Source organism: Anolis sagrei, chromosome 3 (assembly GCF_037176765.1).
Source record: "Anolis sagrei isolate rAnoSag1 chromosome 3, rAnoSag1.mat, whole genome shotgun sequence".
NCBI classification, from domain to species: Eukaryota; Metazoa; Chordata; class Lepidosauria; order Squamata; family Dactyloidae; genus Anolis; species Anolis sagrei.
The window spans coordinates 159,425,498-159,451,920 of NC_090023.1; the positions used below are offsets into that span (position 1 = coordinate 159,425,498).

Sequence of the window (26,423 nt, forward strand, 5' to 3'; positions counted from 1 at the left end):
GCCTTTTCTGTGGTGGCCCCCCAACTCTGGAACACCCTCCCAAAAGATCTTATACAGGCCCCTACATTGGCAGTCTTCAGAAAGAATTTGAAGACCTGGCTGTTCCGATGTGCCTTCCCAGATTAGGAATCTCCAATACCAAGTCCCATAAGCACTTTACTAGAACTAAGATTGCTGCACACCGCACACTGCACTTACTTTATAATCCTACATACCTCCTGCCACATCAGCACTTTTAATCTTGTACCCATTACTCTGGCCCGGCCCAGTTTTATAGTGTCTTGATGTATTGTTTATTGCTTGTTGTTTACACTGCTTAACTGTTTTTAATTTGCTTTAGGTGTTGTATTGTTGTGTTGTGTTTTGAGGCCTTGGCCTATGTAAGCCGCATTGAGTCCTTCGGGAGATGCTAGTGGGGTACAAATAAACTTATAATAATATTATCATATATATTTAACATCTACATGAAGCCGCTGGGTGAGATCATCCGGAGTTTCGGGGTGCGGTGTCATCTGTACGCAGATGATGTCCAACTCTGTCACTCCTTTCCAGCTGCTACTAAGGAGGCTGTCGAGGTCCTGAACCGGTGCCTGGCCGCTGTAATGGTCTGGATGAGGGCGAACAAACTGAAATTAAATCCAGACAAGACAGAGGTACTCCTGGTCAGTTGCAAGGCCAAACAGGGTATAGGGTTACAGCCTGTGCTGGATGGGGTCGCACTCCCCTTGAAGGCGCAGGTTCGCAGCTTGGGTGTGATCCTGGATTCATCGTTGAGCCTGGATCCCCAGGTTTCAGCGGTGACCAGGGGAGCATTTGCACAGCTCAGGCTCGTGCGCCAGCTGCGCCCGTACCTCGGGAAGTCTGACTTGGCCACGGTGGTACACGCTCTGGTCACATCCCGCCTTGACTACTGCAACGCTCTCTACGTGGGGCTGCCCTTGAAGACGGCCCGGAAGCTTCAGCTAGTCCAGCGCTCGGCAGCCATGTTACTAACAGGAGCGGGACGCAGGGAGCACACAACGCCCTTGTTGTTCCAGCTCCACTGGCTGCCGATCTGCTACCGGGCCCAATTTAAGGTGCTGGTGTTGGCCTACAAAGCCCTAAACGGTTCCGGCCCAAAATACCTTTCCGACCGCATCTCGGCCTATGAGCCCACGAGGGCCTTGAGATCGTCTGGGGAGGCCCTTCTCTCGATCCCGCCTGCTTCACAGGCACGTCTGGCGGGGACGAGAGAGAGGGCCTTCTCGGTGGTGGCCCCCCGGCTGTGGAACACCCTCCCTGTAGACATCAGACAGGCACCCTCCCTTATGTAATTCTGTAAGAGCCTAAAGACATGGTTATTCGAGAAGGCATTTAACTAAGTGCTACAATAATTGGCAATGACGACTGGAACGGAATATGGATTACGAGATTGGTTATGATTCTACGATGAGACGGAGCAGATTATTTAGTGTAATTATATTGTTGGTGTATTATTGATAGTTATGATGATATTTCGTTGTGTGATTGCTTTATTGTAAATTTGTCTTTTTATATGTTGTACACCGCCGTGAGTCGCCCTAGGGCTGAGAACGGCGGTCAACAAATGCAGCAAATAAATAAATAAATAAATAATAATAATAATAATAATTATAATTATTATTATTATTATGCTAAAGCAAACTGCTGCACCTCTAAGTTTGTATGTTCTTCCTCATAACCAACTTTTACCATTTCGATCCCTTCCTGAAACTACATAGTCATATGTGTCTGAATGTTCATCTGTGAAATGTTGGAGGTTATGGGTTGATGCCCATGTAGGCATGCATAGTATTGCAGCCTAAGAGGCAAAAGATAAGTTTATTTAACATTTGCTGACTTCATTGCTGTTTTTGGTAAAAATTAATCTTAACAGATTATAGCTGAAGCTTTGGAGCACAAATGTTGACAGAAAGCTATTTATTCCTGTTGGAAAGCTTTACATAATAAAACCCATGACGGTAAGAAATAAAATCCCCTCTTCGTTGGGGCCGCGCCAGTCATTCTCTTGGTTCCTTTCTTTGTTTTTAAAGTTAAAATTAATCAAGCAAAATAATTTAAGCATCACATTTCTCCAAAATCGTAATCACAAAAGATAGCTTTTGTGTGGGAAGTAAAAGGCATTATTCTCTTGCTGTCTGTGAAATGGGTGGTTAGAAGTTATAAAAGCTTTTCAGTTAGCGTGTCAACAAAGAGATTTTTTGTGGCTCTACTTGGATCAATGAAACCATTTTGGAGTGGATAATCCACAACATAAACAGTCAGTTATTGTTCTAAAAGGTATCAAATGTATTTCTTCGTTTCCCTCTGTGAATGAGTTGTAGTAAAGAATAGTTAGAAGAAAATCCTTTCACTGCGAAGGTGCTGAGCCTTCTGCAAGTGGTCCTACATTTTTCTAGAATTAAATTTGATTCCCCGGTATCAAAAATGCATATAGAAAAATGGCTCCCACAAATTATTTATTTAGCAAGGCATAGAGTTTAACTTAAATACATCAACTGGAAATGCCCTAAACATCCCTTCCATCACTCTATAGTAAACCTAAGAGTGAAAACAAGAGTCCCCTCGGGGAGATAGAGCGGTATATAAAAAAAGTTTTGTTATTGTTGTCATTCACTCCTGAAAGCGTTATTTAGCTGGAGTTATACTTAGAAAATGTACCTGTTCTGACTTACATACGAATTCAACTTATGAACTCCAGAACCTATCTTGTTCGTAACTTGGGGACCACCTGTATTAAGAAAATATAATACTCTGGCTATCAGTATTAAAAAACTCAAAAATTACAACAGCAAAACTACAGAGGGGAAACAAACAGGCACATAGAATCACTCTCAACAAAAGATTCCCCCCAGGCACTTCCAAGCTACCAGAGAAATCAGCCATAGCAGAGCACCTGATGAACCAACCAGCATATTATTTGAGAAGACAGAAATGCTGGACCACTCTAACAACCACCATGTCAGACTACACAGAGAAGCCATTGAAATCCAAAAGCATGTGGACAATTTCAACAAAAAGGAGGAAACCATGAAAATGAACAAAATCTGGCTACCAGTATTAAAAAACTCTAAAATTACAACAGCAAAACAACAGAGAGTAAGCAATCAGGGACATCTAATCACCTCTCAACAAAAGATTGTCCAGGCACTGCCAGGCCATCAAATGCTAATCAAGTTGGTCAGTTGAAACATTCACACCTAACTCCAGCAGACAAGTCCTTTGTCTCACCCTGGTCATTCCACAGATATATAAACCCATTTTTCCTACTTCCAACAGACTTCACTATCTCTGAGGATGCTTGCCATAGATGCAGGTGAAACGTCAGGAGAAAAATTGCCTCCAGAACATGGCCATATAGCCCGGAAAAACCTACAACAACCCATGGATTCCGGCCATGAAAGCCTTCGACAATACAGAAAACAAGAGTATTATATGTATTGTCGAAGGCTTTCATGGCCGGAATCACTGGGTTGTTGTAGGTTTTTCCGGGCTATATGGCCATGTTCTGGAGGCAATTTTTCTCCTGACGTTTCGCCTGCATCTATGGCAAGCATCCTCAGAGGTAGTGAGGTCTGTTGGAACTGGGAAAAATGGGTTTATATATCTGTGGAATGACCAGGGTGAGACAAAGGACTTTTGTCTGCTGGGGCTAGGTGTGAATGTTTCAGCTGATCACCTTGATTAGCATTCAATGGCTTGGAAGTGCCTGGGGGAAATCTTTTGTTGAGAGTCATTTTATGTGCCTGTTTGTTTCCCCTCTGTTGTTTTGCTGTTGTAATTTTTGAGTTTTTTTAATACTGGTAGCCAGAGTATTATATTTTCTTGATACAGGCGGTCCCCAAGTTACGAACAAGATAGGTTCTGGAGTTCATAAGTTGAATTTATATGTAAGTCAGAACAGGTACATTTTCTAAGTGTAACTCCAGCTAAATAACGCTTTCAGGAGTGAATGACAACAATAACAACAAAACTTTTTTTATATACTGCTCTATCTCCCCAAGGGGACTCAGAGCAGTTTCCAAGTAACACCATCAATACATACAAACAACATCAACATAAAATTAACAAAGCAATATAAGCATTAAAAATCACAATATCACATATATATTTAAAATAATCCTGCCTGTTCAAGGCAGTTTAAAAAGGCCGGGCCAAGGCTAGTGTAATTTCAAGAGGGCCTGGGAAATTAGGTGCAATGCTATAGCAGGCAACAACAATAATAGTTTATGGCTGTTCATTTCCGGGACTTAATAGGAGGACATGACCTGGATAAGTGTTAGAAAAAGATATGGCCATATTCAACAATATCTGGGGCTGAGCTAGAACTAGTCGTTCTCAAAGGCTTGTTTAAACCACCAGGTCTTCAAGCTCTTACGAAAGGAGGGGAGGGATGGGGCCTGTCTTATTTCTTTAGGGCATTCCAGAGGTCGGGGGCCAGCACCGAGAAGGCCCCCTCTCTCAACCCCACCAATCATGCTTACCTTCCAAGGGGTAGATTTCTGTCACTTCCTGTTTTCTCACCCCCATTATTAACTATGATTAGTTTGTAAGTCTTTGGGACTACCTGTAGTCTTTTTGTTAAGCAAATCTGAGCAATTTCTCTGGGATCATCAGTCATATAATACCCATCCCTATTCAATAGTAATAACTTATATTTTAAGTAACTGAAACTTTCCAATTTTTTTTTAAAAAAACCTTCTTAGATTTAAAATTTAAGGTTTACTTCCTACTTTACAAAGGCCTTCCTAGGACTGAAATGACCCCAGGGAGGCTGAAAATATGATGCCTGGGCACGAAAGCACTTTTAACACTTGGAGGCCCAAAACTGGTTTTAGGGAGATACATTCAATTGATGGATGCATCTTCCTAAAAATGCATGCAATTCTAAGGGGCTGCGGTGGCACAGGGGGTTAAACTGCTGAGCTGCAGAACTTGCTGACTGAAAGGTCAGCGGTTCAAATCCAGGGAGCAGGATGCGCTCCTGCTGTTAGGCTCAGCTCCTGCCAATCTAGCAGTTTGAAAACATGCAAATGTGAGTAGATCAATAGGTACTGCTTAAGCAGGAAGGTAACAGCCCTCCATGCAGTTATGCTGGCCACATGAACTTGGAGGCGTCTACGGACAATGCCGGCTCTTTGGCTTTGAAATGGAGATGAGCACCACCCCCAAAGTCAGACTCAACTCGACTTAATGTCAAGGGGAAACCTTTACCTTTACCTAAGCAATCGAAATGTTACACTTTCTTCATTCCTGGATTGGAACATGGTCCTGGAAACAAAATTTAAATTGCTTCCTATAGAAGGGAGACTGAGGGCTTTCAGTGTGTGGATTAGACACTGATGTTGGGCAGAAAAAAATGTTTTTTAAATGAAGAATATTCCAGGACAAGCTATTCTTTCCAGAATTAATGGACTCAACCTGAACAGAAAAGAAACCAGATTGCTGATGCTATCTATCTATCTATCTATCTATCTATCTATCTGGCTTGGTTGATCAAGAAAAAAATGGTTCTAAACTCGTTTCGTATGTAGGGGGTGCTGGAGGTTCGATTTTTAAATTATTTCCAAAATTTTCTTTAAAAAAAAGATAAAAAATACCAGGAAATACGAATCGTTTTCTTTGTTTTGTTAATGGAATGTGCCCCTCCTTCCCTCCAGAACCATTAAAATCTCGCAGTTTCCCTTCCTTCCCTTGTGGTGAGCTTCCATGCAGAAAGGAGAAGTGGGCATGGCCAAGCACAGCCCTCCTTGGAGGCCTCGCCCCCAGCGACCAAGAACAGCCCTCCTTGGAGATTTTAAAACTAACACTTTTCAAATCCCTCACCTTTCTTTCTCTTCCCTGGCAAGCTGTCGAAGGGAGAGGTGGGCATGGCCAAGCACAGCACTCCTTGGAGATCGCTGGGGGCGAGATCTCTGAGGAGCGCTGTGCTTGGCCATGCCCACCTCTCCCTTCTGCATGACTGACAGCTTGCCAAGGAAGAGAAGGAAAGGTGAGGGATTTTAAAAGTGGTAGTTTTAAAATCTCTCACCTTTCTTTCTCTTCCCTGGCAAGCTGTCGAAGGGAGAGGTGGGCATGGCCAAGCACAGCACTCCTCGGAGATCGCGGGGGGCGAGATCTCTGAGGAGCGCTGTGCTTGGCCATGCCCACCTCTCCCTTCTGCATGACTGACAGCTTGCCAAGGAAGAGAAGGAAAGGTGAGGGATTTTAAAAGTGGTAGTTTTAAAATCTCTCACCTTTCTTTCTCTTCCCTGGCAAGCTGTCGAAGGGAGAGGTGGGCGTAGCGAAGCACAGCGCTCCTCGGAGGTCGCTGGGGGCGAGGCCTCCAAGGAGGGCTGTGCTTGGCCACACCCACCTCCTTCCTCTTTGCATTGGTGGCTTTGCGAGGTGGGCTTTGTGAGGTGGGCATGGCTACGCCCAGCTCTTCTGCATAGCCGCTTGTCGCCAGGGAGGTAGCCACGCCCACCTCGCAAAGCCGCCGATGCAAAGAGGAAGGTGGGTGTGGGTAAGAACAGCTATTCCTGAAGGCCACGCCCCCAGCATTTACGATTCACTGGAGGAAGTCATAAGGAAGATGGCGGATGCGGCTTCGATATGGCAAAAACACTTCCGGGTTGCCAAAACGCGTCGATATCGCTTCTAAAGGTAATTATTTAATGAATTAATAATGAGATAAGAAATTAACGGACTGGATCAACCAAGCCTACTATCTATCTATCTATCTATCTATCTGCATAAACACAACAATATCAATACGTTGCATTCTCAAAAAACAGGGAAAAACTAGTATCATTGGCACAGTTGTGTCATGCACATAACACACTGTACAGCATGGTAAACATGGCAGCAAAAACAGCTCAAGAAATCCTAGAGCTCAAATGCAGAGAATAACATTTTAATTTTACACATTTGTGGGTTTAATTTTAGGGCATTTGATTATTCACAGATATGGTCTCTTTAGGAATCTCTAGATCATCCCTTGCACTGGAGGACCAAGAGTTTTCTTGGGAAGTGTTCTCTCAAGTTATTTTTTTAATTTGACGATTTTCCACATTGTTGGGAATACTGCACTTCTATCCCCAGTGATTATGGATAGCTAACTGTACAACCTCAGTTTTTTATATTGTATGTTTTTCTTTTATTTTGCATATGTGGAAACAGCTCTGAGTCCCCTAAGGGAGATAGGGTGGTATATAGATAAAGTTTTATTGTTATATTATTATTATTATCAGAAGAGATGGGATAATGAACTACATGAACACCAGGCCAGCAAACCTTCCTTTTATGGTTTGAAAAGCATCTGAGAGAATACAGAAACAGAGAACTGATGATGATGCAAATCATCATGATTTGGCAGTCAAGCCTAAATGAGGGAAACTTGAGTATTGAGTTTTTAAGTCTTAAGAGATTAAATAAATGGAGAGATTCAGGGTGCTATCAGGAGAAGAAGAGTACAGCAATTATATTTCAGAGAGAGAACTTCCAGATTGTTGACAATGAACTGGAAATTCATGAAAAGCAATACAGTTGCAGCTTACACAGACTTTTGCTCATTACTTCATAGTGGGTTCAATTGGCTCTGTCTGTAAAAATCAGTTTGCACACAGGGGTACTTGAAGTGATAACAGCAGGCCAGTGGAAGGACTTCTTGAATACCAAAAAAGGTGAAATGTATCACCAAAAAAATTACAAAAAAACAAAAAAACAAAACCCGAAACAAAATTAAGAGTAGAGAAAAATTCTTCCAACAATAACCGAAAGCAAATAACCTGCTTCTCCTTTATCTCACCCAAGTTTTTTATTAGCTTTTAATTAGTTTTTCTTTTAATTATTACATGTCACTGTGATTGTGCTTATTGTAATTTTATATTGTTATGCATTCACATGTTTTATGTATTTGTGATGTTGTTGTTTATTGTTTGCATTTTTGGTTTGCATTTTCAGTTTTACTCTGTTGTAATGTATTGTTTGGGCTTGGCCTCATGTAAGCCGCCCCGAGTCCCCATCGGGGAGATGGCGGCAGGGTATTAATAATAATAATAATAATAATAATAATAATGATAATAATAATAATAATAATAATAATAATGTGGAAAAGAGCCCCAAAAATTGAGGAAAGAAGTAAAGTTCACGGATTAGATAAATCTGGCATCAAGAAGCCTTGGCAAAAAGGCCTTTGGTTTCCTCTCCACTCTCCTACATGTTTGCCAGATTTCGCCAGTTTTCATGGTTTTTCTCCAAGCAGTTTTGAAATCTCAGCTCTGGGCAACAGAGAAAGGGCTTTGGGCAAATCTCTTGTGAGCTAATAGAACAGCTACTTGCTATAGCTTGCAATGTTTAATTGACTGGTTGCTGTGACTTGGAAAGATACTATGTTTGTGTCTATGATTATCTATTTAGCTTTCCCCTTCCCACACAATTCTTGTGAATCCAGGCCTCATTCCCACTCTGCTCTGCATCCACGTTTAGATTAAAAGCAAATAAATTAAAATAATTCTTTATTATAGTATCTCTCTAATTACAATAAAGAATGATCCCCTCATTTCACCTTGATCTGGTTACTGCTTTATGAGCTAACTTTTTTTTAACTTCCAAATATGAAAGAAAACATGTTATCTGTCTATCTACCTCAATCTCTCTGTGTGTTTGAGCCCATGTTTAAATGACAAACAGTGAGCAACTATGGTAGGTACTTAAATGTTCAGCATAACATTTAATGACATCACAAGTGTCCTCATCACATTGGGCTAAAATCTGCGGCATGTGCAGATTTGAGCCCAGGTCACCCACAGAGCCAGCCAGCTGCCATCACATGATGCCATGCTGGCTTCATGGGTGAAGGAGGGTTAAGCTGGTCCATGCCCTGGCAGGGCAAAATGGGGGAGGTCTTGTGTTGCCATTAAATCTAGGGGGGGGGGGGACCACACGCACCACATGTGTTCACACATCCTTCATGTGATTGCCTTTCCATTGATCCAGGCGATGCATGGCATGGGGTGCCGGATTCCACATACCTCTCTACGAAGCAGAGTACCACCCCCACTGGCCACCCCCACTGGCCACTGGCTATCTGTTGAGGTGGTTAGTCTTGGGTTTTTGGTCCAGAAATTTCAAAGTCTGGCACAATCCTGGACTAGGAAGCTTATGCCCAATGCAAGTTTGAACCACTGATCCTAAAGTATGCAACTCATAAGAGTTTCGTGCTTTACTTCCAGGTGAAGCATAGATCCCTCTAGGGCCCCTTCCACACAGCTATATAGAATCTACATTGAACTGGATTATATGGCAGTGTAGACTCAGATAATCCAGTTCAAAACAGATATTTTGGATTATCTGATTTGATGTTCTGGGTTATATGGCTGTGTGGAAGGGATGATGCAAAGAGAAAAAAATATACCCAAGGCCCTTGCACCATGCCCCTATATCACAAGATCTGATCTGAGATTATCTATTTGTTCCATCTATGGGGGACTCATATTTTCCAGTATAAAGCAAATAATCTGGGATCCGATTTTGGGATAAAGGGCAGTGTGGAAGGACTCTTAGTATCTCAAGCTAAGCAGTCTATGTTGTGGGCCAGAACTACCTGAATTCCTGTTTTCTGAATAAGGAAACAAGTGCAAAACTAGGATTGAAAAAGTTTTCCCAGGGAAAACAAAGCAACAAGGCAGCATGATGAAAAATGGAACAGAATTCTCAGAAAATCATCACCTCTTGACCAAGCTCTTGTAAACACAATGAACATGGTTTGGGCTAGGGATATGAACATATGGTTCCATGAGGCAAATAGCAAAAGATTTTTAAAAGGTCAAACAGCCCAGATAATTTAATTGTACCCTACAGTGACATGTATTGCTAATCCTCTCCAGGAATGTGACTGAGAAGAGACCTTTTGTACAGATGGAGTCACAATCACTTTTCCTTGATGGGCCACCTCCCTTGCATTGAAGGGGCACCACTAAATATTCCCCAGACAGCCGCCACCATCAATCTGATTTACACTCAGTCAAGTCCTTGTTCCACTTTCCTAATTGCTCAAAAGATTAGCCAGATTAGTTCTCTAAAAAAGCTTACAGTTTTGACATGCAAAAAGGAGGTTTTTGTGTTGGTGCAGGTGTTTTCTTTTGAATGGAAATCTTCAGCATTTTTACCAAAGTGCAGTTTGATTCATGTTACCTGTCATGCAACACTGAAGCCCCCTTTTATAAGCAGTGTTTCTTTCTATCTGATCACTCTTTCAATTGGCAAGCAATTTGTTATTGCTGTTAATTGCCATCAAGTTGACATTAGCGCTAGGTAATGCTATGAGACCGCCAATGAAAACTCCATTTTTACAGAATCAGAGCTGTGGTTTATTTGGTTGAATCGATCCACCTGTAATGCAGCCTTTCTTTTCTATAATCAGATGAAAAGAAATTGATAACTTTTTCTCAACTCTGCCAGTAAAACCCATTCAATTCTCCCTGGCCCCATTGAGTAGCTGAAAAACATATTTCATGTACATGTCTATATACTGAGCACTCCACATTCCCTGGAGTTAAGGGCACAGAATCCCTGTGCAATGAACACCCCCCCCCCCTCTCTCTCTATATATTGGTTGAGCCAAAAAAATGGATCAAAACTCGTTTTGGATGTAGGGGGCACTGGTGGTTTGATTCTAAAGTCAATCCCAATTTTCACAGAAAAAAATGTTCAAAACTTTTCAAAACTTCCGAGACTTCCAAATCCTTTCATTAATGGTTTGAAAATGTTGTTTCTTGTTTCATTGGGTGGTCTTTACTTTGAAAGTAGTTGTTTTACTCCAGAAGCAGGGAAAAGCAAGTGGAGGAAATTCCTTCCTTCTCTGGTTTAAAACTGGCTTCTCTGGCTTTAAAGCTAGCTTCTTTGGCTTGAGTCGAGGCCAGAAAATTCCCTCCTTCTGTGGCTTTAAAACTGGCTTCTCTGGCTTGAGCCAAGACCAGGAAATTCCTTACTTTTCTGGTTTAAAACTGGCTTCTCTGGCTTGAGCTGAGGCCAGGGACCAGAAGGGGGGAAAGCAAGTGGAGGAAATTCCTTCCTTCTCTGGTTTAAAACTGGCTTCTCTGGCTTAGGCCTAAGCCAGGAAACTCCTTCCTTCGCTGGTTTAAAACTGGCTTCTCTGGCTTGAGCCTAGGCTAGGAAACGCCTTCCTTCTCTGGTTTAAAACTGGCTTCTCTGGCTTGAGCCTAGGCCAGGAAACTCCTTCCTTCTCTGGTTTAAAACTGACTTCTCCGGCTTAGGCCTAGGCCAGGAAACTCCTTCCTTCGCTGGTTTAAAACTGGCTTCTCTGGCTTGAGCCTAGGCTAGGAAACGCCTTCCTTCTCTGGTTTAAAACTGGCTTCTCTGGCTTGAGCCTAGGCCAGGAAACTCCTTCCTTCTCTGGTTTAAAACTGGCTTCTCTGGCTTGAGCCGAGGCCAGGAAATTCCTTCCTTCTCTGGTTTTAAACTGGCTGAGGCCAGGGACCAGAAGCGGGGAAAAGCTGAATAATTTCTGACTCACTTCATGAGTCATAACAAAAATTAATCATAACAAAAAAAGCTTCAGAAGGGCAAAGGGACTTCCGGTTTTCTTAAAAACTTCAAAATTGCTCTAAAAAGTATTTTTCCGACTTTATTCCTAATTACAAAGATTCTGACAGTACCTAACCATGCCATATATATATCTCAAGTGAACAACTCTATAGGATTATCTAGAACAGCAGGTTCCCAAAATTTTAAAGCCACTGAGCCCTTTTTGATGGAAAAGTTTCTCGTGTAGCTCCAAGAAACTTTTGGTCACAGGAGCCACACTACATTTTTAAATCTGACAGATGGGCCAAGCCTGTGGTGGATGGATGGAGAATGTTTGTGTGAACTAATTGAAAAAAACATAAACAAATTCCTATGCACACTGCATATATCTTGTTTCTAGTGCAAAAGAAGGAAGGAAGGAAAGAAAGAAAGAAAGAAAGAAAGAACAATGCAATATTTAAAATGAAGAACAATTTTAACCAACCTAAACTTAACAGTTTTTCAGTGGAAGACCCCAGGAGCCCCAGGTTTCCCTATTCTTTCAGAGCCCCCGATTGTGCTTCATGGAACGGTAAGGTCTCCACGGAGCACAGCTAGAGAACCACTGCTCTAGAGGACTGGAGGACTTACTGATTCCTAGAGACGGCATAATCAAATCCATGAACAATCAAATCCACAAATGTGTAGGGATTCTCAGATGTTCTTTTTCTCTAGGCTCATAAGCAATGGAGAAAATAACTGTCATACTGTAGATTGAAATCCCTGACACTTCATACATCAGTGACATTCTCTATGTGTTTTCTGCTGCTGTGCATCATAACTGGATGCTATTTCTCTCAACTCTTCCTCCTTCATGATTGTATCTCTCTCCATGAACCAGCCCAAACTCTTTAGGGGAGGCCCTCCTTTCGCCCTTGCCAGTTTCTCAGGCTTGACTTGTGGGTACAAGGGAGAGAGCCTTCTCCTCTGTGGCCCCCCAACTCTGGAACACATTGCCCGGAAGAAAGCCCCTACCTTAGAAACCTTTAAAAAGAATCTCAAGACCTGGCTCTGCTGTTGCGCTTTTGGAGATTAGTCACATAAACTTAAGCTATTGCTCCCCTCAACGTTCTTGTCCTAGGAGTACACCCCCCCCCCTTTTTCAGGCTATATGGCCATGTTCTAGAGGCATTCTCTCCTGAAGTTTCGCCTGCATCTATGGCAAGCATCCTCACTACCTCTGAGGATGCTTGCCATAGATGCAGGCAAAATGTCAGGAGAGAATGCCTCTAGAACATGGCCATATAGCCCGAAAAAACCTACAACAACCCAGTGATTCCAGCCATGAAAGCCTTCGACAATACATTAAGTTTATTATTATCACAGGCATGACTTGTGGGAACGAGGAAGAGAGCCTTCTCCGCTGTGGCCCCCCAGCTATGGAACTTGCTACCTGATGGGATTAAGCAAGCCCCCTCCCTAGCAGCCTTTAAGAAAGATATAAAGACTTGGCTTTTCCAATGTGCCTTTGGAGAATGACTATATATTCCAGTCTTGTTGTTTCACCTACACTGTTTCCCTCATATTGCACTTTCCTCCACCTTATTGAAAGTCTAATTCCACTGATCAGTCCCGTATGAGCTCCTCCACCACAAATGTACCTTTTGATTGCTATCTCATCCAGAGTTTTATCATTTTATGTTGTGCATTTGGCCCGCCCACTGTGTTTGATTTTCCATTATGTTATTTTATACTGTTTATTTCACTTGATTGGTTTATTTATTTTATTGTGATGTTATTTTGTTGTTTATATTTTATGTTATAATGTATCGCTGGGCTTGACCTCATGTAAGCTGCTCCGAGTCCCCTTTGGGGAGATGGTGATAGGGTATAAATAAAGATTAATGATGATGATGATGATTATTATTATTATTATTATTATTCAAGGTAGTAAAAAGCAGAAATATGCTTCCTTCTTCTGGCACTGGAGACCCAACTATTTTCTTATACATTCTCTTGAAATCAAGGTCTCAGAAAAACAGTTCCTCTTGACCCCACTCTTGTTAACACAATGAATATGGCTTGGAGGAGACATATAAGCATGTGGTCCTTCAAGAGAAACAGTAAAAAAACAAAACAAAAAGAGCACACAAAGGGGAAAATGTAAAAACTCCCTACTGTGACCTTGCTCTTGCTAATACAATGAAAATGGCTTGGACTAGATATATGAGCATGTGGTTCTTTGAGAGAAATAGTAAAAAAACCCAAAAGGACCACACAACCTGGATAATGCAATTATTCCCCACTGTGATATGCATTGGCTCATCATCTCAAAAATGTGACTCATGCTATTCTGCACAATGTACAATACGAGTTATCAGTAAAGTCCAGGAAAGAGGTTGGAAATAATGCTCAGATGATTGCTTTTTACAAACTGTTGTATTGTAATGAGTAAGGTTTACGTAAGACTTCTAAAACACTGTCCTTGGAACCTCATTTTAAGAGAGCCTTTTCAGTTTTGTATTTTTCCTATAATGTTTTTTTTTTTTCAAGAGAAGGTCCGGAGTGGATTTACATGGGAGAATTAATGCAGTTTGACACCACTTTAGCTGCCATGGCTCAATGCTAAGGAACCCAGGGATTTGTAGTTGGATGAGTGTGCTGGTACAGCTGTACCAGAAGCTCCCACTTTATTTGCCTTGTATTAAGTGTTTGCTTGCAGCCCAAGGCTTGGGATTCTGCAGAAGGGTGGCTTCCTGTTAAAGTTTGCAGTTATAGGGCAGGCCCCCTGTCCATCATCGTTAAGGTTGGTTCTACCCCCTGTTCAGGACAATTGAGAAGGGAAGGGAGCCATTTTCAGTCAGTCTCAGCAAAAAAAGTCAATGTACAGGACGTATACAGACTTCTCCTGTACAAAGGCTTCAACCCTTAAGACTTCCCGGGGGAGAACGGTCTTAAGAGCATCTAAAGATTCCCAAAGGTTCCCAGGGAAACAGCCCTAAAGCTCTGAGGAATTTCGGAGGGAAAAGCAGTTTTGAATATCTAAGAACTCCAGCTGACGTGACTACAGGCCTACTGGTAGGTCCACTTGGTGCTTTGAGACGCAGTTCAACCCGGTAGTGGAGTCCACATCAATTAGGTTTAGGTTCACAGTCAGCCTGGGAGAAGTTTGAAAAGGGATTTTCTTTTAGAGTAAAGTAACAGTTAGAAGCCACCAGTTGCACAAAAGCCTGGAAGCATTTGTTTAACCTTTTGAAGACAAAAGAAATTTCTGTTGATTGTACACCAATAAAAGACCGTTATATTTCATAAGCCCTCTACAGACTGTTTATGGTGAAAATCCTTACGAATTTCTCTTCGGGGGCCCTGGCTTCCCGCTGGGCTAAAGTTATACATCCTGTTTTAAAAGCAATTCATTTCAAGCCCAGCACGCGACAGAACAATGAGGAAACAGCACTTTTTAACAGAGAAGGCTAAAGGCATTGCAACATTGATCAATGGAAGTTAAAGTGGCATCAAACTGCATCAATTCTCCAGTGCAGGTTTACTCTTTGACCACATCTGGTCAAAGAATGGTCAGTGTAGATAAGGATTAGCTCCTTGCTAGAAACATGCCACACAGAGCTGATCTTGCCACACATTACTCAAAGTTGGGAAACCAGGCTTTCCCATGACTTAGGACCAGTGGGAATATCAGGGCTGGTTCTCAAATGGAACTGGCAGCAGCTGTCTTCACTATCACCCGGATACATGGGATGGAAATCCCCCTCCACCCACATGTCCTGGTGATGACTGAGGAGCTACCTATTCCTTACCACTTGCCCTAACATCATCCAGAGTGATGGGACACCAAAGGAGAGGGGAAAGGAGGAAATCCCCCTGCTTTCCACCTCCCTTCCCAGTGCTTCCATTGCCCCAACTGATGTCAAGGTAAGCAATGGGGAACAAGTGGTTCCTGCGTTGTGACTGGCTGGAAACACCCACAAACTGGAGATTGGGGTGGGGGGAAGCTTAGGGTGGCTGTCCAGTGGTGTTGAACCACATTCAGCAGCACTGGGTGGTTGGGACTCGCTTCCTCCCCTGTGGAAGGTGGGGTAGTCCCTGTAGACCAATGGTTCTCAACCTGTGGGTGCCCAGATGTTTTGGCCTTCAACTCCTAGAAATCCTAACAGCTGGTAAACTGGCTGGGATTTCTGGGAGTTGTAGACCAAAACACCTGGGGACCCACAGATTGAAAACCACTGCTGTAGACAATCTAGCATCCAGCATGCTGGATTGGCCTGAAGAATGTGTCAGTGTAGATAGATACATTTTATTGATTGGCCTATTGGCCGTATCAAAACATTTAACACATAACACAATTAACACATAGTCATACATAGTCATACATACAACATACAACCCTCGGTATAAAAGAAGTTAAAATAAACAAGCTGTTAACAAGATCTACTTACTCAGGGGGTGGCCGGTAGAGAAGTCAAGGCAAAGGGAACAAACATAAATGAATCCAATTCCACATTTATTACACTTGGAGGGGAGGGATAAGCCAAATGCTTTCAGGAAGAAACATGATCAGACAGGCAACTTCCTCCCTCCCACCTATGCCTCCTTTTGGAATTCTATTGGAATTTTATTTTATTTTTATTATTACTATTATTTTATTATTATTTTAATGTCATTTTGATAATGTTGTTGTTGTCTGATGTATATGCTTTGATTTTATTGCTGTATTATGTTGGCCCCATGTAAGCCGCTCCGAGTCCCCATCGGGGAGATGGTGGCGGGGTAGAAATAAAGATTATTATTATTATTATTATTAAATTGAGACTGTCCCAAAAAGTCTGTGGTACAATTTATTTATTATTTATTTCAAACATTTGTACCCCGCACTTCTCAACCCCTGGGACGGGGGATGACTCAGGGCAGCTTTCAACCGGCATCAGTTCGATGCTGGCACATACAAGCAACGTAGTATAACACACATAAACATTAATTATAAACAATCAGAAAATATACAATGTCTCGCCAACTCCCCACATTTCCAGGTTTAACTTTTGTGGATTTGATCATTCATCAATTTGATTACTATGACCTCTAGGTATCTCTGGGTCCTTTACTGACAGTCTATGGTCAAACTTTGCCCATAGATCACAGAATTGTACTTGAGGACCTAGATATTGCTAGAGGGGTGTTTTCGATTTTATGGGGCTCCTATACCCCTAACCGCTACTAAAGTCGAGTCTTACTATATATGACAAACAATCCTTATAGCATAAGTGTTCACATTGGACATGATTATGGTCACACGAGGAGCCCATGCAGATAGTCCGCTAGGTGGCTACATTTATATTGAATCTAGTTGTGTGAATTGAAATATTACTAACATTGTTGTGCTCTTAATACCATCCTTCTTTACCCTATTGGTGGTCATGCCTCTTCTTAAGAGAAATATGAATGTAACAGTCAGGCCCGTAGCCAGGATTTTGATGGGGGGGGGGGGCTGAGTCTGATGGGGGGGGCTGAGTCTGAGTGAAAGAGGGTCTACCCTAGCAAACCTTTTGTATCGTTACCCCAATACCCCCATGCATATGAGATATATTGAGCATGGTGATCAGATCATGATATGAATAAAATAACAGTTTAAATAATGCACCAGTAAGGCCTTTTCACGGACCACCATGAGAATTTCAGGGGGGGGGGGGGTTTGAAGCCCCCAAAGCGCTCCCCCCCCCCCAGCTACATGCCTGGTAACAGTACTCTACCAGGAGAGCTATTCTGGACATGCATAGAGTCTGTTTGCTCTCATCAATAAGCAATTTCAGTATTGTCATGATGCCAGGGCTCTGCCTTTACAGAGGCAGAGATGAACTGAACAAAAACCCAGTTTGTATAAAGCAATTTAATTAAAACAGCAGTTACTTTCTGCCTGCTTAAATAGTCCAAAATATAAAACAGAAAGATTGCACTCTGCCACAGAATATAAAACAAAAACACTGTTGCAGGTTCAAGATAACTCCATAGTCAAAAGGTCCAGTCCAGTGGTCAAATGTCGAGAGTTCAATAAACAAAGTCCAGGGATCAAGAGTCTATACCAGGGGTTCTCAAACTTTTTAAACAGAGGTGACAGTCCCTCACACTGTTGGAGGGCCGAATCATAATTTGAAAGAAACATGAATTTTTATGCACACTGCACATATCTTATTTGTAGTGCAAAAAATACTTTAAAACAATGCAATAATTAAAAAGAACAATTTTAACAAATATAAACTTACTAGTATTTCAATGGGAAGTGTGGGCCTGCTTTTGGCTGATGAGATAGGATTGCTGTTGTTATTGTTGTGTGCTTTCAAGTCATTTCAGACTTAGGTTGACCCTGAGTGAGGGCCAGGTAAATGACCTTGGAGGGCCGTATGCGGCCCCCGGGCCTTAGTTTGAGGACCCTTTGTCTATACTGTAGTCAAAAGCCAGTCCAAGGTTCCAGGATTCCAAAGGTTCAAGAGACAGGTAAGGACACCAAAAAAAAACACAAACCTGGGGGAAAACCAGCAGCATCTACCACCAAGATAAGACAAATACTTTTTTTCTCGAAGATCTGTCCCAAGGCTAACTCTTTATATCCAGCTGCAACCCATCTTTTGCTTACCTCCACCCTTAATCGCTTTCACCCATGAACTCTTACTTACAGATTACTCAACCCTTTAGAACTAAGACTTATATTAACTCTTCCATCACCAACTGCTAGACCTACCACCACCAACCACCACCAACTGCAGAACATGATATATGACAAGTATCCCCTTATAACCTCATCATACAAGGTCTGGGCCCCTTTGTAGGACTTTCCTACATGGAGCATAGATGGGAGCCAAATGAAGCCCATCACATGACGCAGGGCTACTTCGGGTGGTGCTCCACCCTTGGCTCCATGTGGAAAGCATCCAATGACAGAGCCCTGAGAACAAGGGACGCTTCCCATTTTCTTGTAAGGTAGAACAGGGAAATCATGAGAGGAAGCCAGGTGGCAACACTTCCCACCTTGGGATGGGAAAGAGGGCCATGTGGGGTGATGGGTTCCTTTGCTGCCTGCCGAATTTGCCCCACTGCCCCATAGATGCCCCCACTCTTCCCCAGCTTCAGGACCTCAATGTGATGAGGTCCTTAGTCTTTATATACTTGGACACAAGAAACCGGACATTTTCCAGGACAGATGAAAGAATTATCCCACCAGCCTGAACCTCAGCATTACCTCTCCTTTAAGAGACTTAACATTGCCTTAACCTCCCCAGATCACACAGTCTAATTAACTTTCAAACCAGCAATGGTTCATCTGATGTTTTTAGACTGCTGCTCTCATAATCCTTTGCCATTGCCTCTGCTTGGGCTGATGAGAGCAACAGGCGAAAAACACCTGAAAATCAATGGTTGACCCGCTCTTTTTTTTGAAGGTGCTATGCCATATCAGATTTGAAAAGTATGACTGTGACATTCATGCTCTCACTGGAAGCCAAGACAATGTTGCTAAAGCAGAAGGCAGCAGGGAAAGTAGGACACTACCTAGAAAATGGATTGATTCAATTAAGCAAACGATGAGTTTACTAGACATGAGCAGGGCTTCTAGAAGATCTCATTTGTAGGGTCACCATATGTTGAAGCTGACTTGATTACAAATATCACCAACAACTGCTCACTTTTACTATGGATAGAATGACAACATATTGATGAGACTTACAAGTTTTCCGGACTTTGCTTTGAAAGGGTTGAGAGTCCCTGAAGAATACTTCAAATTGTCTTTGAAATCGCGTTTCAAAGTGGAGTCAAAATAATGGATACATTAGTATTAGAAAGCTGATTCTAGAAATGAAATCTTCCAGGCAATGCCCAACATAACCAGTCAGGTCGAAGTTGGTGATAAGAGGAGAAATGTTGTTTCCCTGGTCAAGAAATAGCTATATTTTCCTACACAGGGAATATTTCAATGCTTGCTCCACTGGCAATGTCATCCTATGCATATTGGCCTAGCATTACAGCCCAAAATGTTCAGGGATCCTTAATGACAGTAAGAGCTGCCTACGAAGAGTGGCAGCCAGTGGCTTTCAAGTCAGGGGAGCAGTGAAACCATGCTGTGTTTTAGTATGAAATTAAAAAACTAAGGTGCTGTACATATTGGGGTTAAGGATCAGAACCTTGAAAAGGTCCTTCAGATTTTGGATTAAAAACCACTGACATAGGGCCCTTCCACACAGCCATATCACCCATAATGTCAAGACAGAATAATCCATCATATCTGCTTTGAACTGGATTATCTGAGGCTACACTGCCATATATGGCCATGGTAGTCCACGCTCTGGTTACATCCCGTATAGACTACTGCAACGCTCTCTACGTGAGGTTGCCTTTGAAGACGGTCCGGAAGCTTCAACTAGTCCAACGAACAGCAGCCAGGTTACTAACAGGAGTGGCACTCAGGGAGCATTGCCAGCGTACTCTCGTTGTTGAATTCTGCCAACAACGAGAGTACGCTGGCAATGCTGCCCTAGCAAAGGAAAAACCACTCTGGCACGGAGAAAGAGGGAGAAAAAGGGGCGGAGAGAGAGGCGGAGTCTCATGACGTCATGGACGTGCTCGCACAGTTTGCTCCCGTAGGAGGCTAGTTTGCGGCGGCTCTAAGATCATCTGGGGAGCCCCTACTCTCGGTCCTGCCTTTGTCTCAAGTACGTTTGGTGGGGACGAGAGACAGGGCCTTCTCAGTGGTGGCCCCCCAGCTATGGAACACCCTCCCTAGGGAGATTAGATCTGCTCCCTCCCTCTTAACGTTTCGGAGGCAAGTTAAAACATGGCAGTTCGAGCAAGCGTTTACAAATGCAGAGTAGCTAATATAGGAAATCGAACAATTTGAAAATGGAACTGGACAATGCTTGAGAATAAGGAGACGCTAATGATGTTGTTTTTATTGCTCTTGTGGTGTTTTACATCGTTTAATCTGTATTAAGTTTTTATATGTACTGATTTGTTGGAAACTGCCTTGAGTCGCCAATTGGCTGAGAAAGGCGGTATACAAATACAGCAAATAAATAAATAAATAAATAAATATATCCCAGGGCCCTTCCACACAACCTTATATCTCAGAATATCAAGTCAGAAAAACCCATATTATCTGAGTGTGGACTCCGATAACCCAGTTCAAAGCAAATATTGTGGGATTTTCTGCTTTGATACTCTGGGATATAGGGCTGTGTGGAAGGGCCCCTAGTTTCAAAGCAAATAATGTGGGATTTTACTCAGCTGTGTGGAAAGGGCCTTAAAGGCCACCAATTGCCTCCTGAATAGGAATACCGACTGGTAATTATAATTTGCATGAAGTTCACCTTTTGTATTTAAAATGACACCTGCATCACAGAACTGTTAACCCTAAAATTGCCATATCCGGTAACAACAGCACCAAAGCAATTCTGAAACCAATTAAAATTGGACAGTGTTAGTAAATTGTTAAGTGTACTAGAGCTTTGACTCATTTACTTGGTAGCAAGTCCTGCTAACAACAAATGGTTACACTCACAAGCTAATAAAATATTGAGATTTGTGTTGCCTGTTCTGGGACAGCCGCACCAGGAGCTCCAGCTTATCTTGCTATTTGATTGATTACTGCATGTATTTTAAAGTTCTATGCCATTGCAGTTAGATAGCTTTCCTTAGTTTGCATTTATTGGATCTATGACCTGTCAATTATCATTAAGTTCCCTGGTCCTGCCCCCTTTTTGGGTTTTGGAGGGAATAGGAGCCATTTTGGGTCAGTCCACACAGAGAAGCCTTTCATACAGGACATAAAACCAGGAGCTCCTGTAGAAAGCTTCGTCTTCTACAGCTTGGCCGGGGAGATACAGCCCCACAGCTTGACCGGGGATATACAGCCCCATAGCTTGGCCAGAGGATGCAGTCTCAGCACAGCTCTTTTGCTGAGGATTTTACAGCCTTTCAGCTCCTTTGCTGAGGGAATCCAGTCCCACAGCACTTCAGCCAGCCATCACCTTCCTTTCCCCTGGAAGTCTACAAAGCTCTGCTTGGTAAGGGTCACTCGTGGCAGCCAGAAGCAGTTGGTACCGGGTGTAGGGGCTCCACGCCAACAGAGGCAAAGACAGACTGCCCAGATAAGAGGTTAAGGATTTCCCCATTAGTTAAAATACAGTTATGAAGATGGTGCCTGTCCCCTGTGGACAAGATTGAGAGAGCCAATAGACTATTAAGAAAGCCTTGAAGTACCTGTTTGATGTCAATAATAAAGAACTTCGTTGAACCTTTAAGCAATCTAAAGATTCTGTTTAAGGAAATCAAAAGGCCTTTAATCTGAGGCAGCCCCGGCGTCCCGTTGGGCACACAGAATTTATGTCCTGTCTACAGTCTTATGTATAGGCCCAGTGTGCGACAGCACATTGCCAGAAACATAAATAAGCTCATTTATGTTTTTATGGTGAACTGGCATGATGGCTTGAGTGTTGGCTTTGAGAGACCAGGGTTCAAATCCTTATTCAGCCAGGAAAACCCATTTTGGACAAGTCACACTTTCTCGGCCTTTGAGGAAGGAAATGGGAAACCACTTCTAAACAAATCATGCCAGGAAAACTCCTTAACGGGGTCAACATAACTCAGGAATGACTTGAAGGCACTCAACAAGTTTTTATAAGATTCAGGATCAGATTCTGGCATCAATTGTTGGCAGGGGCAGCTCAACCCTTTACGCAAAGTAAGCATTTGCAGTATAGTTGATTTTGCCCAGGGGCGCTCTTGAGGCGCTCTTGGGGGAAAATAGATCTCGACATATGCGAGTTGTAGTTAATGGGATGTATAGTTCACCTACAATCAAAGAGCATTCTGAACTCCACCAATGATGGAATTGAACCAAATATGGCACACAGAACTCCCACAACGAACAGAAAATATGTATCAGTTATTGGTGGGGGGGGGGGGTGGGCAAAATACTGTTTGCTTACCGTTGAAAATTACCTAGGGCTGCCTCTGATTGTTGGCATAGTATCTTGGTCTGCTTAGGAAACCTGGCATCCATGTTTATCTATGACATAAGCTTGCTGTGTTCAATAAATGACTTTCCAACAGACCTTACAACCTCTGAGAATGCCTGCCATAGATGTGGGCAAAACAGCAGTAGAGCATGCTTCTGGAACATGGCCATACAGCCCAGAAAAGTCACAATAATCCAGACTTTCCTATCATTCAACATGTTATAGGCACTGTTTTCCTTCTTTAAAAAACAAGTCAATATATACATAAATCCACAATTACTTCCAGCATTCAGCTGGAATATATACATATTTTATGAAGGAGAAATAATCAACATCCATGCAAGTTTTAGTTGGGCAGACCAAGATTTTCTTTTTAAAGAACAGGCCTATCTCACATTTTAAATAAACTTATGTACTACTGGAAACTTTAGTGGACTCTAGATAAGAAAGAAGGGGGAGATATTCATCAAGGGAGGAAATCAAGATGACATTTTATTTTTGAGGCTCATACAACAAAATAGATAGCATCAAAGTTTTCGCAACAGTATATAACTGATCGTGGTCTTACGGAGACATCTGTCATTGGATTGATAATCGTTCATGGGGAAGTCAAGGAAACACGCTCTGGGTTGTTGTAGGTTTTTTTTGGGCTATATGGCCATGTTCTAGAGGCATTCTTTCCTGGAGAAAATGCTGTGGACTCAAACAATGATGGATCTGGACCAAACTTGGCATGAACATTCAATATGCCCAAATGTGAACACTGGTGGAGTTTGGGGGAAATACACCTTGGCACTTGGGAGTTGTAGTTGCTGGGATTTATAGCTCCCCTACAATCAAAGAGCACCAAGGATAGAATTGGGTCAAACCTTCCACACAGAAGCCCCATGCCTTGAAGAAACTCACTGGCACGAGCCTTCCTCCAGCCTTGTATGCTCTTCCTCACCCCACACATGCACACCATGCTGCCATGCGCCAAGCACACCTGCTCTCCCTTCCTTCCATGACCAACCGAAAATACTTTTTCTGATGGTCTTTGGCGACCTCTCTGACATCCCCTCACGATCCCCCAGGGGTCCCAACCCCTAGGTTTTTTGTCGTGTCAGGAGTTGCTCCTGTTGTGAAAGAATTGGCCGTCTGCAAGGACGTTGCCCAGGGGACGCCCGGATGATTTGATGTTTTTATCATCCTTGTGGGAGGCTTCTCTCATGTCCCCGCATGAGGAGCTCAAGCTGATAGAGGGAGCTCATCCGCCTCTCCCCAGATTCAAACCTGCGACCTGTCGGTCTTCAGTCCTGCCGGCACAGGGCTTTAACCCACTGCGCCACCGGGAGCTTCTCAACCCCCAGGTTGAGAAACACTGATCTAAGGTAAAGGTAAAAGAGAGTTATTTATATAGTGCTAGCCAGTGGCGCAGTGGGTTAAAGCACTGAGCTGCTGAGCTTGTTGATCGAAAGGTCGCAGGTTCGATTCCGGGGAGCGGCGTGAGCTTCCGCTGTCAGCCCTAGCTTCTGCCAACCTAGCACTTCGAAAACATGCAAATGTGAGTAGATCAATAGGTACCGCTCCGGTTGGAAGGTAACGGCGCTCCATGCAGTCATGCCGGCCACATAACCTTGGAGGTGTTTACGGACAATGCTGGCTCTTCGGCTTAGAAATGGAGATGAGCACCACACCCCAGAGTCAGACACGACTGGACTTAATGTCAGGGGACTACCTTTACCTTTTTAGTCCTTTTAAACTTCTTAGAAATTCTCCATGGGGATGGAGTAAGATTTTTAGTGAGCAAAAGTTCATCTCGCAAGAGGAAAAACGAAACATTACAACCAGAATTCAATCAAGTGTATTTCCCAGCGTCTCAATGAGTCACTCTCTTGTCTCTTTGAGTAAGAAACCCTAATTCATTACATAGTTTTTTGCTGCTCCGTTTCCTCGCCTTCACCTTAGCATATTTGTCTCTTTAGCTTCGAAGGATCAGTTTTGTTATTCCTAAATACATGTTAGGAAAAAACAATCCCACTGTCAATCAATTACAGGAAGAGAAAGAGAGAAAGAGAGAAAGAAAGAAGGGAGGAAGGAAAGAAAGAAAGAAAGAAAGAAAGAAAGAAAGAAAGAAGGAAGGAAGGAACGAAAGAAAGAAGAAAAGAAAGAAGAAAAGAAAGAAGAAAAGAAAGGAAAGAAAGGAAAGCAAAGGAAAGAAAGAGGTATCCGCAGTCCTTACCTTCCCTCCACAGGGTGAAATTTCACATCCAGCTTTTCCACAGGCCAGGAAATCTTCAGGGGACTTCAGACAAGATGCTCGGAAATCAAAGAAAGAGAAAAGCCGAAAGCCACCAGAGGCTGCTGTGTGTGGGTTTGTCCTTATAATAATTATTATTCTTGCTTCCCTTTGGGAAATCCTGCCAGGCAAGGAGGCTGAGGAAGCCGAAACAGCATCCAAGGGAGAGGGGAAGAGCACAGCCCACAGTCTTTGCCCTGGACTTCCACAGGTGAGCCCTTCGGCTTGCCACTTTCCGATGCTTTTCCGACCGACTGAGAGGAATCAAAATGGAGCCTGGCTGCGAGGGACAGAGATAATCCCACGGCTTCAACTGATTAGAGAAACTGGGCCTGTGCAGAGCCAAGGGAAACATGGGGAGGGAAAGAAAGAAAGAAAGAAAGAAAGAAAGAAAGAAAGAAAGAAAGAAAGAAAGGGGGGTAACACTCTAAAGTGGTCTGTACAGAAAAACCTGGATTTGGAAACTCATAAAAGAGCAGCAAAATGGTTAAGTGTTTCATTTCAGGTCTCTCTTTTCACTGTCAGGGCAAGGAGAGGTGTTTCTGGGGTATTCGGCAAATTTAATGTGCATTATTCATCTTGACTTAGAGCAGGTGTATTTGCAGCTGAAAATACTGAGTGGTTTAGGAATGAGCACAGCAGGATATATCGGAGTGACCAGCAGTAAAGGAAAAATGACATTCTGCAAGATGTAGAAAAGAGAGTCTCAGTTGGATAGCTTGTTTTGTGCGTGGAGAGAGAGGGGGGCAAAAGCTATGATGAATCTCCTTCCTTTATACAACTGAAGGTTATAAGACCTTTATTCTTTGAATAGTTTTATTTTGAGAGAGAGAGATAATTGTAAAACAAAGATTTTAGCAAAATGAGCCTGAATTAAAAGGGGGGCATGAACTCATATTGCAGAGTATCCCTTTTCCGTTCAGCAGTGGAACTCTCTGCCCCGGAGTGTGGTGGAGGCTCCTTCTTTGGAAGCTTTAAAACAGAGGCTGGATGGCCATCTGTCAGGGGTGATTTGAATGCAATATTCCTGCTTCTTGGCAGGGGGGTTGGACTGGATGGCCCATGAGGTCTCTTCCAACTCTTTGATTCTATGATTTTATGATTTTCCAAACTGCTGTGGACATAAGAGTTTGGAATTTGGGTGTCTCCCCTGATTTTGGAATATTTGCGTTTTAGAAGGAAGTATATTAGAGGCAAAGATGAAGTGCTTTGGCCACATCATAAGAAGACATGAAACCTCAGAGAAGACAATGATGCTGGGGAAAATGGAAGGAAAAAGAAAGAGGGGACGACCAAGGGCAATATGGATGGATGGTATCCTTGAAGTGACTGGCTTGACTCTGAAGGAGCTGGGGGTGGTGACGGCTGACAGGGAGATCTGGCGTGGGCTGGACCATGAGGTCACAAAGAACGGAAATGACTGAATGAATAAACAACAAGTGTTTGTATATAAAATCATCACTAAATTTGGGGTTAGTTGAATCCTTAGGACCTCAGTACATTGCCTTTCCAGAATAGGAAACTCCAGCAACATGTCCCAGAAGCACTTTATTAGAGATCTAAGATTGTCCGCACATTGCACTTACCCAAATATCCTTATATCT

The 26,423-nt window shown here is 42.8% G+C and overlaps 1 protein-coding gene across 2 annotated transcripts in view; it reads right to left on the reverse strand.

The window, feature by feature from the left end:
- Positions 1–25,144, reverse strand: part of GPRIN2 (G protein regulated inducer of neurite outgrowth 2) — a 53,020-nt gene extending 27,876 nt beyond the window's left edge. For both annotated transcript variants that reach the window (XM_060768988.2, XM_067465632.1), the window contains exon 1: positions 24,763–25,144. The gene's annotated coding sequence lies outside the window, so the exon portion shown is untranslated. The remainder of the gene's footprint in view (positions 1–24,762) is intronic.
- Positions 25,145–26,423: the final 1,279 nt, after the last annotated feature.